Below are 18,764 nucleotides of genomic sequence, written 5' to 3'. Positions count from 1 at the left end.
AACTTGCTGGGGCGGCCTGACCTGAACAAGTTGGCAGTTGTTTGGAATCTTCTACACTTGTAGATGATCTTCTGGACAGTCGAATGATTGATTTCAAATTGTTTGGAGATCTTTTTAAATCCCTTCCCAGACTCGTAGGGATCTATAACCTTCTTTCTGAAGGCCTCAGAGAGCTCTTTTGATCTCGGCATGGTGATGCCGCACACTTCAACAACAAGTAGCAAACCAAACTAAATGCTTGAGGTTTAAATAAGACAGGTTCCTCCAAGATCCTCTCTAACGATGTTCTAATCATTTGCACCTGAGCTGGTGCACCTGATTCTAATTTTAGGTATTTGAAGTAGTGATAAATGTAGGGGTGTACTTACTTTTTCCACATGCGAAATTTGCATTTATGTTTATTTAAATTATACAATGGACTACATAATGTAAATGTTTCATGATATTTGTTATATTATATCACCTTTATCTATCAATATTGTTGAAATGAAGATCAAATAGCTGTATGTTGAAATATGTTGAAAAAGTCAAAACTTTACATGGGGTGTACTTACTTTTTCACGTGACTGTATCTTTCTCTACATATCACTACCCTCACCGACACAACAATATCATCCTGCAGCTTCATACCGTTCCTGATGGTTCATTGGATGTGTTTCTTTTGAACTTCTGGGAGTATACTTTTAATTGCTATCTGATTAAAAAAGGAAATCAAGGAAAGCCCTGTACAGGTTCTGAACATTTAGGTCAAGTCAAAACACCACTTACCGAAGTTTCTCATCTTGACTTTGCTTACAACACTTACATGGCTGTTTATGCCATCGCATATGCACTGCATGACATGTGGTCATGTTTACCTGGTCATGGTCCTTTTGGAAATGGAACATGTGCCATTGTAAATAACTTTTCATCTTGGCAGGTGAGCATGAGATTTTTTTGATTTATTTAATACATATCTTGGGACATAAGTAGTAGCAAAATGTTGGTTCTGAGACCAACTGCCCTCCCAGCCACTCACTATCGCTCGTTCTCACTCGCTAGCGCTTGTTCGCTGTTGGTAGCTTATCTCCAAACCAACATTCTGCTACTACTATGTGGGGGTGATGATGCTGATGTGATGACAAAGATGGTCTTTCACATTATTTAGATTAACCTCTATCATACTGCATGTGTTTATGTGTGAGGAAACACCATATTCTAACCTCTTGTGTGTGGCATTCTCAACATTAATTTTAACATCCTTATAACTTAATCCTTAGCTCTTTATTGTGTATCATATTTAGTCTTTCAACTCATATTAAACTCATATCTGTTTAAACTCATATCTGTTTAATCTCATATCTGTTTAAACTCATATCTGTTTAAATTCATATCGTCAATGAATAACTGACTATGTATCAATGAATATATGTATCTATCAATGAATATCTATGTAGAGTGAATGCATCAATGAATATACACTAAATTAACAAAAGTATGCGGACACCCCTTCTAATTAGTGGATTCGGCTGTTTCAGGCACACCCATTGCTGACAGGAATATATAATCAAGCACACAGCCATGCAATCTCCATAGACAAACATTGGCAGTAGAATGGGCCGTACTGAAGAGCTCAGTGACTTTCAATGTGGCACCATCATAGGATGCCACCTTTCCAAAAAGTCAGTTCGGCAAATTTCTGCCCTGCTAGAGCTGCCCCGGTCAACTGAAAGTGCTGTTAGTGTGAAGTGGAAACGTCTAGGAGCAACAACAGCTCAGCCGTGAGTGGTAGGCCACACAAGCTCACAGAATGGGACTGCCGAGTGCTGAAGCGCGTAGTCCATAAAAATCGTCTGTCCTCGGTTGCAACACTCACTACCGAGTTCCAAACTGTCTCTGGAAGCAACGTCAGCACAACAGCTGTTCGTCAGGAGCTTCATGTAATGGGTTTCCATGGCTGAGCAGCCGCACACGTGCCTAAGATCACCATGCGCAATGCCAAGCATTGGCTGGGGTGGTGTGAAGCTCGCCGCCATTGGACTTTGGAGCAGTGGTAACACGTTCTCTGGAGTGATGAATCACGCTTCACCATCTGGCAGTCCGACAGACGAATCTGGGTTTGGCGGATGCCAGGAGAACGCGACCTGCCCGAATGCATAGTGCCAACTGTAAAGTTTGGTGGGGGAGGAATAATGGTCTGGTGCTGTTTTTAATGGTTCGGGCTGGGCCCGTTAGTTCCAGTGAAGGGAAATATTAATGCTACAGCATACAATGACATTATAGATCGAGACGATTGTGTGCTTCCAACTTTGTGGCAACAGTTTGGGGAAGGCCCTTTCCTGTTTCAGCATGACAATGCCCCCATGCACAAAGTGAGGTCCATATAGAAATGGTTTGTCGAGATCGGTGTGGAAGAACTTGACTGGCCTGCAAAGAACCCTCACCTCAACCCTATCGAACACCTTCGGGATGAATTGGAATGCCGACAGCGAGCCAGGCCTAATCACCCAACATCAGTGCCCGACCTCACTCATGCTCTTGTGGCTGAATGGAAGCAAATCCCCGCAGCAATGTTCTAATATCTCGTGGAAAGCCTTCCCAGAAGAGTGGAGGCTGGTATAGCAGCAAAGGCGGGACCAACTCCATGTTAATGCCCATGAATTTGGAATGAGATGTGTGATGTTCGGGTGTCCACATACTTTTGATCATGTAGTGTGTGTATCTATCAATGAATATCTGAATATCATATTGTCAGTGCTGGAGATAATGCTGATGGAGGATTTCTCAATACATTTAAATGTATGATGTATGTTTTGACAGGAGAGAAACACTCAGATAGTTCAAGACCCCTCACTCTCTCACTCAAACCAACACTGTATAATATAATATGCTGTAAATATTTTAATATATTTGTATATATGTTTTGCTTACAATTATTGATTTTTAAATCATAAAAAATGGATAAAGGGAAGGGAATAACACCCAACCTCTTCCTCATCCCACCCCTTCCTCCTCGTGTGTGTGTTGTGAAGCTTTAACCAAAGTCAATAACACCAACATCATCTTTTACTTCTTCGTATTCTTCTTTACGAGATTGATTTCAACAATGTAGGTCTTTTAGGTTTATTGAAAAAGACCAATTATACCCGAAGTCATACATATCATACCCCATTTAGCTGTTCTCATATAAACTGTATGTCCTTCTTCATAAAATTCAATACTAATCAGACAATTGAATTTAATAAGGAAAGGTGTATGGTTTGCAGGATAGATAGCGTGTTGTGATTGTAAATTCTAGACGTTTGATAAAACATACCATTTACTTTAAGTATATACAGTCATGTGAAAAAGTAAGTCCACCCCATGTAAAGTTTGACTTTTTCAACATATTGTTGCGAATATGGAATTTGGCCTCCATATCCGCTTGTAAATATTCCCCTATTTCCCCAATACTCCCCAACTATCCCCAATCCCCCATTCCCTAGTCCCATTGTCTGTAAACAACAATCAGTAGAGCCGACCTTCACCTTTTTCCCCCATTAAATGTCGTGCCCAGGTCCACCGCACCACACGTAGACAACTTTCGGACATCTTGCTAGTTATTCTTAGTCTATGTCAGTTAAGGACTCGTTTCCATTAATTATGACTCTTCGTTGCACCAGAATGTGATTATATGGCACCAGTAGTGAGTTTAGGACCTTTCCCATACCTCCTCCCATCTTCTTCCCCAAACAACAACAATAACAACAACTACAACAACAATTACAACTACAACTACGACTACAACAACAGAGGGGCGGGGAGTGTGCGTCCTCACACCGGCTCGGTTACCCGCCATGACCATGCGCTCCACGGCGTTACCCCGAAGGGGCTGGCTGTCAGCTCCTCGTCAGGGGCGGAGCCAGTAACCCCCCCACGCACCCAATGAGAAGCAACGTGCCGATTCCATCTGGGGCGGAGCTAACGAGCCGAGGGCGTGTCACTCCCCGCCGGATATACGCGGCCACGTACCGGACGTGACGTCAGATGCGCCCCCAGCCTGGAGAGAGAAGTTGCCACGTACGAGCGCTGAATACCTCCCCGCATCTCTGGACCGGACCGAGTCGATTCTGACCTTTGAGCCCAGGTGCACCTGGAGCCATCGATCCTGCCTTTCCTAGCCATCAATCCCCGTGTGAGTCAGCCTTTTGTCCCGTTTATCTGTCGTCTGTTGGGGTTAATATAAGATTGTGTCTAAGTGCTTGTCTTTCTATGCTATACCTCTCGTCCCTGTAATCTGACCTTCCGCCCTAATATAATCTCCTCCGGAGGTCTTGAGAACCGTATCCCTGGTGTCGCGTCAATTTAATCCCAGCCGTGTGTCTTTTCCTTCATTGACCTAGCGTAGCGCGATTAGTCAACGTTCGGGTATAATCGGGTAACTTGTGCAGACGTGGTCATACCAAAACCGCTCGGTAAATAACATCTAAGCCACGTCTGTAACAATTGGTGTCGAGGAGTGGAATTCGAACCCGGGACTAAATTTATTAGGCCCAAATTGGTAATAGAATCGATTCGGAGCGCGTTTCCCGCGCGAAATTATAACGGCGAAATTTGAATTTGTTTTACGAAAATAAAAACCCGAATTTTGAAAGTCGCGCTATGGCAGACCAAGACAGCTGGGGTCCGGTAGGGGAGAGTGAGGCAGGGTCGGTCCAGGACCAAATTGAGGGACGCGAGGAGAGCGAAGCAGCGAGGGTAGCAGACGCACAAAATGGCGCCTCGCTGGTCACCGCGCCCGCGACCGTGGTAGCGCCGCCGATGGATTGGGGCCTATTTATGGAACAAATAAAGGCCTTTATGGTTAAGTCGGGTGAAGAAATGAAGGACGAGATGAGGGCTAATAGTCAGCAATTGGGAAACCAAATTGTGGGATTGAGGGCTGATAGTGAGCGATTAGAGGGCCAAATGGGGGTAATGAGGGACGAAGCGAGGGGTACTGGTGAGGGATTAGACAATAATTTTAAGGGATTAGACAATAATTTTAAGGGATTAGACAATAATTTTAGGGGATTAGACAATAATTTTAAGGGATTAGACGAGAAATTTGGGAAATTAGACAATAGATTAGGGGAAATACAGGAGGGGTTAATGGGGGTAGAAAACAGAATGGCCGCTCAAGAGAATCAAATGGAAGGGATGCAAAAGGGGTTAGAGGGGGTAGAAAATAGAATGGCCGCTCAAGAGAATCAAATGGAAGGGATGCAAAAAGGGTTAGAGGGGTTAGAAAACACCATGGAAGGCAAATTGAGGGACATGAGGGACCAAGCGGAAAGGGAAGTTAACCAAATGGGGCAGCAGATAGAGGGGGTCAGAATGGGGGTAGAAACCAAACTGGATGCTCACAGGGAGGAAATGGAGCAGATGAGGATGGCATCTGGGCAGGAGATGCAAGTGATGGGAGAGCAGATCAGAAGAGGAGTGAGTGAGGAGGTCGGAGGAGTGCGCGAGGAGGTGAGGCACTGTAAGGAGCACATGGAGAAGGAGGTGAGAAAGGGGACTGTAAAGTTACAAGGGGGCATAGAGGACCTGACGCAGGAGGTGGAGCAGCTGACGGTGGGACAGACGGAGTTAGTGGAGCAGGTTCAAAGGAACACTGCGGTATTAGGAGGTTTAAAAGAGACACAAAATGACCTAAAAAATGACTTGGTAGCGACGAAGAGGGAATGTCAGATGGTACGTGAGGGACTGACAACGAGGTTGGACGAGGTGGCAGAGGTAATGGAGACGAAGGACCGGCAGGTGAGGACGCACATGGAAACGGTCAAGGTAGCCTTGGAGGATGAGCTTGAGGAGACGTACCGGGGAATAAAAGAGGTGAAGCACAAATTAGAAGAAGTGGAAGAAGGGATGAGCGAAATTAAGAAGCGACGGAGAGGGGATAAGAAAGAGATAAAAGAGGAGATAAAAGAATTGGTCCAAAGTCTGTGTTTGGATCGTGATGATGTGCTCAGTAACCGGATGAGGGATTCGCAGGTGATGGAGGAGAAGCGAAGAGGAAGAGGACCCGGTGTAAGTGGTGACCAATATGGTCGTGCGTATGATGCGCCAGGGGATTTAATAAGCTTGGGGGTCGAGATGGACCCGGATGTTCGTGAGAGGCCGTGGGTGAAGTGTGCGACAGGTCTGGTGTGCGAAAGAGGAGGTGTGCAAGAAAGTCCGACTCTGGGGTGTGTGAGGAAAAAGTGCGTGCCAAGGAGTGGGGGTGCTGGCGAGAGTGAGTCGGTCGTAGCGCGTGTGCGAGGGAGCACATGGAAGCGTGCTGTGGTGAGTGTTACAGAGGGTGTGACGGGAGAGTGTGCGCGAGGAAGGTGTGTGACGGACAGGTGCATGGGGAAAGAGTGCGCTGTCAAAGGCAAGGAAGAATGCACACCTGTGGTGAGTGTTACAGAGGGTGTGACGGGAGAGTGTGCGCGAGGAAGGTGTGTGACGGACAGGTGCATGGGGAAAGAGTGCGCTGTCAAAGGCAAGGAAGAATGCGCACCTGTGGTGAGTGTTACAGAGGGTGTAACGGGAGAGTGTGCGCGAGAAAGGTGTGTGACGGACAGGTGCATGAGGAAAGAGTGCGCTGTCAAGAGTAAGGGTGAGTGCGCTGTCAAGAATGGAGGTGAGAGTATTGAGAGTGACAAGGAGAGTGAGTTGGTTGTGACAGGTGAGCGAGGATGTACACCTGGGATGGAAGGATGCACACCTGGAATGGTAGAGCGTGAGTGGGAATGCACGCTGGAGTTGGTGGTGAGGCACGTGGTTGGGTGTGCGAATGAGGGCACACCTGTGATTGTCACAGAGGAGGTGACCGAGGAGGGGGTGCGAAGCGGTGTATTGGTGAGGTGTGCGAGCAACGAATGTGTGCCAAAGTGTTCGGTGGTCAGGTGTGTGACCAAGGCTGTGAGTGGAATGAGGGTACCTGGGTGTGTAAGGAAAGGTACGAGGAGCATGGGCACGGCTGGATGTGTGAGCAAGGAACGGGCTGCGGGGTGTAAGCATGCAGGTGAAGCATCGACGTTAAACGGGTTAGAGGTTAGAGCGACTTTTAGCCGAAGCGGGCCCTCGGTGCGTGCTGGGCCTCGCTTTGAACGGCCGCGTCCGTGCTCCACTAGGCGGAGCTGGCAGCCCGATAGAAAGGGTCGTCATGGCGACCACTTTTTGGTGAGACGTGCCGGCAGGTCTAGATCGGGGCATTGGATGGCTCCACGCCGAGGTGGTGCGTGGGATCTCGGCACGGGTAAGCCCCCGTCCCTGCACCGAGTGCCGGACGCATCCTGCCGCCGGCACAAAACAACCAGCATCCATTGCTTGGCTTTACGAAGCCGGGCTTTGGACAGGAATTGGCGCACCGAGAGGCATTATTGAGTAGACTGGGTGATGAGGTTAGTGTTTTGGACCCAAAATTGGAGAAAAACAAAATTTGATGATTGGCAAGGGATTGGCAGTAGTGATTGGCAGATGATGGGTAGTGATTGGCAAATTTTTGATTTGTTGAAATTTGATGTGCAAAATTGGTAGTGAGAGACCCCCGATGTGGTGGGATGGCATCCCTGCCACCCTTCCCATGTGGGGGCAAAGGAGCAATAGTTTATGGGGTTGATGGCAGTGAAAACTAGCCCGGGTGGGTTAGGTTATATGTGTGTAGGGCCCTAGAAGATGACATTAGGTGACGTTAAGTTTAGTTAGTGACTGATACCTGTAGTGGGGACGCAGGTAGTTTAGTGTGGATGATAATGACGAGGGAGCGCAATAGTTTAAAGGGACGACTGGGAAGCGCAAGTTTCAGAAGGGAGTAGTTAGCTGAGATGATGCCGTGTGAGTGAGAATTGAACAGGTGTGATTGCACAGGTGTGCAACTGGACAGGTGTGATTGCACAGGTGTGCAACTGGACAGGTGTGTGGAGCAGTGTGTGAGTAATGAGTGTTGTGGATCAGCGCGAATGCGCTTGGGGAGAGAAGGGTGCAGGTGGCACCAGGTGTGAGAGCACAGGTGTGCAGGTACAGGTGTGTGGAGAGAGTTGGAGTAAGTGGTACGGAGTGGTGTGCGTGGTGCGAAGGTGTGGATGGGGGAAGAGTGGACCCCTTTCACGAGTACCCGGGGCGAGTAGTGTAAGTGTTAGGTAGAGGGTACAGGTAAATTGTGGTTGGATATTGGCATTTGTGGTGCGGTTGAAGAATGGTGTTGTGAATGGGTGCATTAGTGTTGTGGAAATGGCTGGGCGTGTAGCCTGTTAGTGCGTGTAGTTGGTTGGGCACTCCACCACTGTGAGGATGTCGGCCAGGTGAGGCCGCAGGTGGGCTCTGGGAGCCGGTAGAGTTGTGGATGGGGCCCGAGGATCCGGAGGATGGACCCGGGTAGCCCAGTGCCAGAGAGGGCACCGAGTGGGGAGAGTGCCAGAGGGCCTTCCCCAGGTAGTTAGGTTAGGGTAAGGAGCAGGTAAGCTCGGAGGCAACTGCAGTGGTGGAGGTGTGCAGGTGGGTAGACCCACTGGGAGAGGTACACGCCACAGCCCAGAAATTGTGCGAGGGCACCGGGAGATGAATCGGGGGAGTGAGACCCCAAATTGAAAAGCACCACAGTTTGGCCAATGGGAATTGGTTTTTAGAACCCATAGTGTAAGAGGGCCAATGGTTTGGCCGGAGAAAGACCCCGGGTAGTGTAAAGTTGTTAAAGTCATTTAGGAAATAGTTAGGATTGATGAACCTGTCGCACCATACGCAGCCACTTACCTGTGGTGATGATGATGACTCCACACCTGTGTTTTCTTTGTTTTGTTGCAGGAAATGAAATTGCTGTGTTGGATTTGTGAGACGCATCACGACGTGGATGAGACATTGGGGTGATTCCATCTCTCCCTCCCTAGGAGGGACTGATGATGAATTGGTAATGGCAAATTTTGATGAGAGTTGAAAATGGCAAATTTGATTGGTTAGGAGGGAGAGAAGACGAATTTGGTTTATGGGAGGAACGGGGAAGACAGTAGGGATGTTTGTTGATTTGTAAAGTAGATGTTTATGGGTAGTGTTGTGTTTTGTGGATACAGTAAGGGGTAAGGGAGGGGCCATGTAGGTTACCTGGTGGGGGGGGGGGGGGGAGCGTACGATAGAAACGTACCTGTCTCACCTGGTTCCCATGTGCCCCCAGTGTGCATCATCTTACATTGCGTGCACTTTTGCGCCCTTACCACCTTACTCACTTGTCTTTTCTTTTGTCTCCCACCTCCGAGGATCTGGCTTTGGGGTAGAGAGAGAGGAGAGAGAGGTGCTGGCTACGCAGTTGTGGGCCTGCACTTTCGCTGCTTGCTGCTTGGATCGATACACCATATGGACCGCAATGTTTGTGGCCACCCACCATGGACCGCAGCTCTTTTGCGGCCAAGCACCACCCGTGGATGGACCTATTGGTCAACGTGGCACCTATGCCATACAGGTGAACCACTTATAGTTGGCCCCCTGACGGCCACAATAAAGAAATGGACGCGGTTGGCGCCTTTCTTTATTTTGTTTAAAAGAAGTAAGAAGGCCAAGTGCACCACACGAAGGCAAGACCAGCGGCAGAACATCGGCCGGCTGCGACACCACACAATGAGTCATAAACACTTTATTGGTGCACCGGATGGTGCTCACTGTGTGATGGGGTGGTGCTTGATGCTTGGAAGGGGTGCTCTGCACATTATTAAAGGCCGTAGGCCACAGAGCACTCGTGGGTTGGTGTATCGATGCTAGCATGCGTGCTCTCTCTATGCATAACATCTGCATGTGTTCCTCCAAAAACAGGTCCTGGATCGTAGTGTAAAAATCAGCGTAGTCTTGTGTAAATAATGCTCCCTACCGGCTGTATGTTTAGTTTGAGGATTCTTTCCGGATTCGGTTATCCTGTGGGTGTGTTTCTGTGAGGAGAAGGGTGCAACGTCGCAGGGGGACATATTTACTCATTTGTGAATATCTGTAAAACTGTCGCACTCAGGGTAGAGTTAATAGTAGAGGGAACTACATTGCGTGCCACACTAAAGTAGGTAAAAATTTATCGGGTCGGGACGCCCCGAGGGTAGAGAAGGGTGCAATGTTGCGAATATGGAATTTGGCCTCCATATCCGCTTGTAAATATTCCCCTATTTCCCCAATACTCCCCAACTATCCCCAATCCCCCATTCCCTAGTCCCATTGTCTGTAAACAACAATCAGTAGAGCCGACCTTCCCCTTTTTCCCCCATTAAATGTCGTGCCCAGGTCCACCGCACCACACGTAGACAACTTTCGGACAGCTTGCTAGTTATTCTTAGTCTATGTCAGTTAAGGACTCGTTTCCATTAATTATGACTCTTCGTTGCACCAGAATGTGATTATATGGCACCAGTAGTGAGTTTAGGACCTTTCCCATACCTCCTCCCATCTTCTTCCCCAAACAACAACAATAACAACAACTACAACAACAATTACAACTACAACTACGACTACAACAACAGAGGGGTGGGGAGTGTGCGTCCTCACACCAGCTCGGTTACCCGCCATGACCATGCGCTCCACGGCGTTACCCCGAAGGGGCTGGCTGTCAGCTCCTCGTCAGGGGCGGAGCCAGTAACCCCCCCACGCACCCAATGAGAAGCAACGTGCCGATTCCATCTGGGGCGGAGCTAACGAGCCGAGGGCGTGTCACTCCCCGCCGGATATACGCGGCCACGTACCGGACGTGACGTCAGATGCGCCCCCAGCCTGGAGAGAGAAGTTGCCACGTACGAGCGCTGAATACCTCCCCGCATCTCTGGACCGGACCGAGTCGATTCTGACCTTTGAGCCCAGGTGCACCTGGAGCCATCGATCCTGCCTTTCCTAGCCATCAATCCCCGTGTGAGTCAGCCTTTTGTCCCGTTTATCTGTCGTCTGTTGGGGTTAATATAAGATTGTGTCTAAGTGCTTGTCTTTCTATGCTATACCTCTCGTCCCTGTAATCTGACCTTCCGCCCTAATATAATCTCCTCCGGAGGTCTTGAGAACCGTATCCCTGGTGTCGCGTCAATTTAATCCCAGCCGTGTGTCTTTTCCTTCATTGACCTAGCGTAGCGCGATTAGTCAACGTTCGGGTATAATCGGGTAACTTGTGCAGACGTGGTCATACCAAAACCGCTCGGTAAATAACATCTAAGCCACGTCTGTAACAATATTTCAACATAGAGCTATTTGATCTTCATTTCAACAATATTGACAGATAAAGGTGATTTCACATAACAAATATCATGAAACATTTACATTTTGTAGTCCATTGTATAATTTAAATAAACATAAATGCAAATTTCGCATGTGGAAAAAGTATGTACACCCCTACATTTATCACTACTTGAAATACCTAAAATTAGAATCAGGTGCACCAGCTCAGGTGCAAATGATTAGAACATCGTTAGAGAGGATCTTGGAGGAACCTGTCTTATTTAAACCTCAGACATTTCGATTGGTTTGCTCTTTGTTGTTGAAGTGTGCGGCGTCACCATGCCTAGATCAAAAGATCTCTCTGAGGCCTTCAGAAAGAAGGTTATAGATGCCTATGTGTCTGGGAAGGGATTTAAAAAGATCTCCAAACAATTTGAAATCAATCATTCGACTGTCCGGAAGATCATCTACAAGTGGAGAAGATTCCAAACAACTGCCAACTTGTTCAGGCCAGGCCGCCCCAGCAAGTTCAGCCCGAGAGCAGACCGCAAGATTCTGAAAGAAGTCTCTAAGAACCCCCAGAATGTCATCACGGGACCTACGGGGAGCTCTTGCCACTGTTGATGTCAAAGTGCACGAATCTACCATTAGAAAGAGGCTGCACAAATTTTATCTACATGGGAGGTGTGCCAGGAGGAAACCTTTGCTGTCCAGAAAGAACATCAGGGCAAGACTAAAGTTTGCCAATGAACACCTAGGCAAAGACCAGCACTTCTAGAACAAAATGCTCTGGACAGATGAGTCAAAGGTAGAGCTATTTTGGCCACAGTACCAGAAGATATGTTTGGCGAAAACCAAAAACAGCATTTGACCACAAGAACCTGATACCAATTGTAAAGCATGGTGGTGGAAATATTATGGTTTGGGGCAGCTTTGCTGCATCAGGGCCTGGGCAGCTCACCATCATGGAATCCACTATGAATTCTTCATTGTACCACAGGGTGCTTGAGGATAATGTGAGGCCATCTGTCGGAAAGTTGAAGCTCAACCAAAGGTACCCCTTGCAACATGACAATGACCCTAAACATACCAGTAAATCCACCAAGGAATGGCTGAAAAGAAAGAAATGGAGGGTTCTGGAATGGCCAAGTCAAAGCCCGGATCTAAATCCCATCGAGATGTTGTGGGGGGGTTTGAAACGAACTGTGCATGCAAGAAACCCCTCAAACATCGCACAGCTGAAATAATTCTGCATGGAGGAGTGGGCAAAAATTTCTCCCAGTCGATGTCAGAGACTGGTGGACAGTTATAAGAAACGCCTACTTGAGGTTGTTTCTGCCAAAGGGGGCAATATCACCGATTAGAGCCAAGGGTGTACTTACTTTTTCCATATGCGAAATTTGCATTTATGTTTATTTAAATTATACAATGGACTACAAAATGTAAATGTTTCATGATATTTGTTATATTATATCACCTTTATCCATCAATATTGTTGAAATGAAGATCAAATAGCTGTATGTTGAAATAGGTTGAAAAAGTCAAAACTTTACATGGGGTGTACTTACCTTTTCACGTAACTGTATATATTGTTGCGGAACTCGGACGTCGGCTCTCCCCTTATCAATGGGGGGTTAATCCCCTTGTCCTTTTTATCTGGCTGACGTGAGTCCTGGAAGTTATACGCTCCTTCCGGGCGGTTTTAGGTAGAGTTATTGGTCAACTTCGTCCTCATACCTAATTACTAACACCGACCGTGAAGCAGGGAAATAACTCCCGCCCGAACCACGGTGATAGTGTACACGCCGAGCAAAGCGAGCCGCGATTCGGGCCATTAGCAAGGACTAAACCCGATTATGGCGGTTCCGATCGTGCCACGTTTACCCAATGGAGAAAAGACTGATGCGATCGGATGGAGAGGAAGCCCAGAAAATAGGAAGAACACGCAATTTATTACCAATGTACAAGGAGGAGAAGAGGAAACGAAAGAAATGTACAGGATAGGAAGAGGAAGAAGAAGCACACAGGGCAGCCTAAAACAGTCTTATTCTTAATACCCCAGGACAAACGGGCCCATCTCACATACACACTCACACGGGGATTGTAGATGGTTGATGGTCACCAATGCGTCCAGGCTCCAGCTCGGCTCCGGTCCAGGCTCCGGTCCAACGGACGAAACCCGGCAGGCAGCTCTGCGTGTAATGGAACGCGAACAGACAATTTATATAATGGGGGGAAGGCTGGTGTCCTAGCGGCGTTAATAAGTGCACACTCGTGCCAAACGCCCCCTCTCTCCAATGTACAGCTTTAGCACAAGGTTCCAACCAGAGTCCTTTCACAAGCCCGCTCTTCTAGTCAGTCCTTCAAATCACAGTAGTCCTCCAAGTCCTTCTCAAATGCCAACCTTCCACTCGAGTGCTTCGCGAGAGTCCTGTGAAAGGGCTTTGCGTTCGCGCTTTTAGAAGTTAAGCAGTGATCGCTCTGCGAGCCCAAAAGCCACGCCTGTCAGGCGATCTTACCTCAGTCCTGGTTGGCTGGTGCTTGCTTACTGGCCATGCCCTGATGGTGGGTTGACGTGGCCACACCTTCTTCCTGGCGCTCCGTCCCCTTTCTCGGGCCTCACCTCGTGGCTTATGGCGGCGTTGGGCGGAAGCCCAGCGAGGTTGCGAATGCTGCTGGCAAGGCGCGTAACAATTGGGAGGGCCGTGGGGCTCAGACAGGAGGGCGCGCCTAATGGCGTCGCTTGGAGAGGGAGGCTGCCAAAATGAATGGATTGGGGCCTACTCCTTATTTGATTGACACAACGCAGATTCAACTATTGGAAACACGGCCTTACCTATACAAATACGAATGAAATAACTGAAGTCCTATGATGACCTTCGTGTTGCTTGTGGCCTAACTATGGGGTGCTACCTTTAACCTTTTAATATTGTCATATTTACAAGTGTGGGTTCTCAAAACCGCAACAATATATATATACAGTCACGTGAAAAAGTAAGTACACCCCATGTAAAGTTTTGACTTTTTCAACATATTTCAACATACAGCTATTTGATCTTCATTTCAACAATATTGATAGATAAAGGTGATATAATATAACAAATATCATGAAACATTTACATTTTGTAGTCCATTGTATAAATTAAATAAACATAAATGCAAATTTCACATGTGGAAAGAGTAAGTACACCCTTGGTTCTAATAGGTGGCATTGCCCCCTTTGGCAGAAACAACCTCAAGTAGGCGTTTCTTATAACTGTCTACCAGTCTCTGAGATCGATTGGAAGAAATATTTGCCCACTCCTCCATGCAGAATTATTTCAGCTGTGCGATGTTTGAGGGGTTTCTTGCATGCACAGCTCGTTTCAAATCCCCCCACAACATCTCGATGGGATTTCGATCCGGGCTTTGACTTGGCCATTCCAGAACCCTCCATTTCTTTCTTTTCAGCCATTCCTTGGTGGATTAACTGGTATGTTTAGGGTCATTGTCATGTTGCAAGGTCCACCTTCGGTTGAGCTTCAAATTTCCGACAGATGGCCTCATATTATCCTCAAACACCCTCTTGTACAATGAAGAATTCATAGTGGATTCTATGATGGTGAGCTGCCCAGGACCTGATGAAGCTAAGCTGCCCCAAACCATAATATTTCCACCACCATGCTTTACAGTTGGTATCAGGTTCTTGTGGTCAAATGCTGTCTTTGGTTTTCGCTAAGCATGTGTTCTGGTACTGTGGCCAAATAGCTCTACCTTTGACTCATCTGTCCAGAGCACATTGTTCCAGAAGTGCTGGTCTTTGCTGAGGTGTTCATTGGCAAACTTTAGTCTTGCCCTGATGTTCTTTCTGGACAGCAAATGTTTCCTCCTGGCACACCTCCTGTAGTGAAATTATACCAAGGTGAACCCAGGGGTGCTCGCTACGGAAGGGGCTGTCTATAAGACCCGCGGCCAGCCGGGGCGTGCGGACACTTCGGCGGGACTCCCTGTGACATTATCCTGTAGTCTAACGGTATGTACGCCCCTAATGCTGCGCTGACGATGCGCTGTGCTAACCATTTGTTATATGGTAACTTCCATTGTTGTTCTTGAAGTGCTCTGATTTAATGCCTATTGCTGCGTGTATTGTTACAGAATGTATCAACGATCTGAATGATATTAAAGCCTACGCAGAGGTAAAGTCGTGTCTGTGTTTGATTTTCACGACATTTAATATCATTCATTTCGCCGAATGGCTGACAACCACAAGATGATCGTGGTTCCGCTTCTCGGAGCCGACCCGCAAGCTGAAGGATCTGCATCGGAATTTGCTCACTGGCTCAACACGCTGCAGAATTACTTCGCTGCTCACGTGACAGAGCCAACCGCTGCGATGAGGCTGTCCGTGTTACAGTCCAAGGTCCATCACACGGTGTACAAGACCATTGCTCGATTTGAGACGTATGCTACGGCCCTGGCCGAGTTGAAGCGACTCTACATAAAGAAACGGAGCGCTGTGCACGGTCGGCATCAGCTCTCCCAGCGACGGCAACAACCGTCTGAGTCGATCGATCGATTCGCGCAGGAGCTGCGCTACCTATTGGCAGACTGCGTGCAGGACGTTCGGACTCACGAGCAAGTGCAAGACGATTTGCTCCGAGATGCATTCATATCCGGAATTAGTTCTGGGGTCTTGCGGCTCCGTCTCTTGGAGGTCGCGGAGCTGACATTTACAGAAGCACTACGGCTGGCACGTGTCTACACTGACGCTCGAGAACAAATGACCGCATATGATCACCCACGAGTCGTGGCGGGGACCTCGCAACTCGCGCGACCCGAGAGAGCGACCGCCGAGGAAACGGAGGAGGACCCGACCCCCACGACGGCCGACACTCTGGGTGCTCCGGGAGCGGACTCTGCAGCCGGCCTCACCGCGGCCGCCGCTGCCAGGCCACGGCCTGCCCGGTATGCAAAATGTTATTTTTGTGGCAATCGGCAGCATCCCCGCTCTGAATGTCCAGCCCGTGAGGCAACATGTCACCTCTGCTCTACCAAAGGCCACTTTGCAAAAGTCTGCAGAAAGGCCGCTCGGGGCACGCATTCCCGAGCGACCTTGAATGGGCTCATCGCTGAGCCAACGGATCGCGCACCGGACGGGGCGCCGTGCACAGCTTTGATGAGCCGCTCTCCTCCTCGCGGGCCTCTGGCTTCTTGCCCGACCTTGGTGAGATACGTCGGGCCGCCGAAACAAATGGCGCGATCACGACCGGTCACAGAGCATCCAACCTTGACTGGCTTTCAAACGCCTACTTCAAACAGGCGACATGCTCCTACTTTGGAAATGCCTCTCGAAGTGCGGCAAACGCAGCACGTGACTCGAGCGCCATCTGATGACAGCTTTTGCGAATTACATGCTCCCCCTTTGGCATGTCAATCCGCAGATGGCAGAAATCTTTCTCACGTGGCTCGAGCGCCATCTCATGGTAGCTTTTGCGAATTACATGCTCCCCTTTTGCCATGTCAATCTGCAGATGGCAGAAATCTTTCTCACGTGGCTCGAGCGCCATCTCATGGTAGCTTTTGCGAATTACATGCTTTGGCATATGACTCTGCAGATGGCAGAGATCTTTCTCCCGAGGCTCGAGCGCCATCTGGCGGCTGCTCTCACGACCATCCCACACCCACTCTGGCAAATGGAACTACCGATGAGCCAACTGACTTCAATGCTCCTGCTGAGGCCCGAAGGATTGCTGCCGGCGTGGGATCCACCCGCGAGGCGCGATCTTCTCGCCCGGCCGGAACTATACCTGCCGGGTCTGCCGGCCTAGCGCAGGCCTTCATTCCGCTCACAGTCGCGGGCGTTGTTGCGCAAGCTCTGATTGATACGGGATCCACGGACAGTTTTATTGATCAGCGACTCGTGCATCAACATGGGTGGCCGGTTCTCGGGACAACCCGCCGGATCTTTATGGCTTCTCAGGGACTTCGGTTGAGCACTAAAGGGGCGTGTCGATTGAAACTTGTGATAAATGGCCGCACGTTCCCGGACGTGTATCTCATGGTATTACCGGCCTTATGCGCTGACGTTCTGTTAGGACTTGATTTCCTTAAGCGGCATGGTCGTTTGGAAATAGACTTCGGTGGGCCGGACACGCTCGCTGTGTGTGCCCTCGCTCAAATGGACATGGAGCCACTCTCACTGTTCCCCAACCTGACCACTGATTGTACCCCTGTAGCCATCAAATCGCGGCGCTACTCTCGCGCGGACGCGCAATTCATTGCGGAAGAAACGGCCCTGCTCTTGAAGGACGGTATCATAGAACACAGTAGGTCACCGTGGCGGGCTCAAGTCTTAGTGGTGCGGAGTGAGGCCCACCGCAGGCGAATGGTAATCGACTATTCGCAAACGATTAATCGTTTTACGCAACTGGACGCCTACCCATTACCGGGGATGGACGCCCTAGTACGCCAGGTGGCCCTGTATTCCGTTTATAGCACACTCGATCTACGTAGTGCGTATCATCAAGTCCCCATCTCTAGGGCCGATCGCATCTTTACAGCCTTTGAATCGGGTCAGCGGTTGTACCAGTTTACGAGACTTCCCTTTGGGGTAACGAACGGCGTCGCTTGTTTTCAGAGAGCTATGGATGACCTCATTGCAAAGGAGCATTTGACCGATGTCTTTGTCTATCTGGACAATCTTACGGTTTGTGGGCATGACCAGGCGCATCACGACGCTAATCTAAAACGCTTCCTCGAGGTCGCGCGGAAATATCGCTTAACCATGAATGCGGCGAAGTGTCAATACTCTCTACGCACGGTAGACCTTTTGGGGTACACCGTGACCCATCGCTCCGTCTCTCCAGATAAGGAGCGTCTGCGCCCTTTGCTCGATATGGCTCCGCCTAGCGATCGGGCTTCGCTGAAACGCGCCCTGGGGCTGTTCGCCCACTACTCAAAGTGGGTGCAAAATTTCTCCGCTAAGCTCCGCCCCCTCGTGGCCTGCGACACTTTCCCCTTGGGCCCGGCCGCCCTGGCGGCCTTCGAGGGCCTTAAAGTCGACATTGCTGGCGCCGCTGTCGCAACGATTGACGAGAGTGCCTCTTTCGTTTTGGAGAGTGATGCCTCGGATCATGCGATAGCGGCGACTCTCTCCCAAGGAGGCCGCCCTGTGGCTTTCTTCTCGCGGACTCTCACCTCCGCCGAGCGGAGGCATTCGTCTGTCGAAAAGGAAGCGTACGCGATCGTCGAATCAATTCGGCGATGGCGTTCGTACCTGCTTGGGCGGAGATTCCAAATCATCACGGACCAACAGAGTGTTGCGTTTATGTACGACACCTTACATGCTCAGCGCATTAAGAATGAGAAAATCACCCGCTGGCGTATTGAACTCGCCGACTTCTGCTACACCATCAAATACCGCCCGGGGAAGGATAACCTGGTCGCTGATGCCTTATCAAGGCCGGCCACTTGCGCGGGGATCGTATCTTTGGAGGGGCTGCGCACTTTGCACAGCACTATGTGTCATCCCGGGGTAACGCGCTTCGCGCACTTTGTGCGCGCGGGCAATCTGCCGTACTCGATGGAGGACATCCGCCGCATCTGCCGTGATTGCGCCATCTGTGCGGAACTCA

The sequence above is a fragment of the Myxine glutinosa genome, chromosome 3 (assembly GCF_964187855.1).
Source record: "Myxine glutinosa chromosome 3, kmMyxGlut1.1, whole genome shotgun sequence".
Taxonomy (NCBI): domain Eukaryota; kingdom Metazoa; phylum Chordata; class Myxini; order Myxiniformes; family Myxinidae; genus Myxine; species Myxine glutinosa.
The sequence above is the reverse complement of the archived record's forward strand: the minus strand, read 5'-3'. Positions refer to the sequence as shown.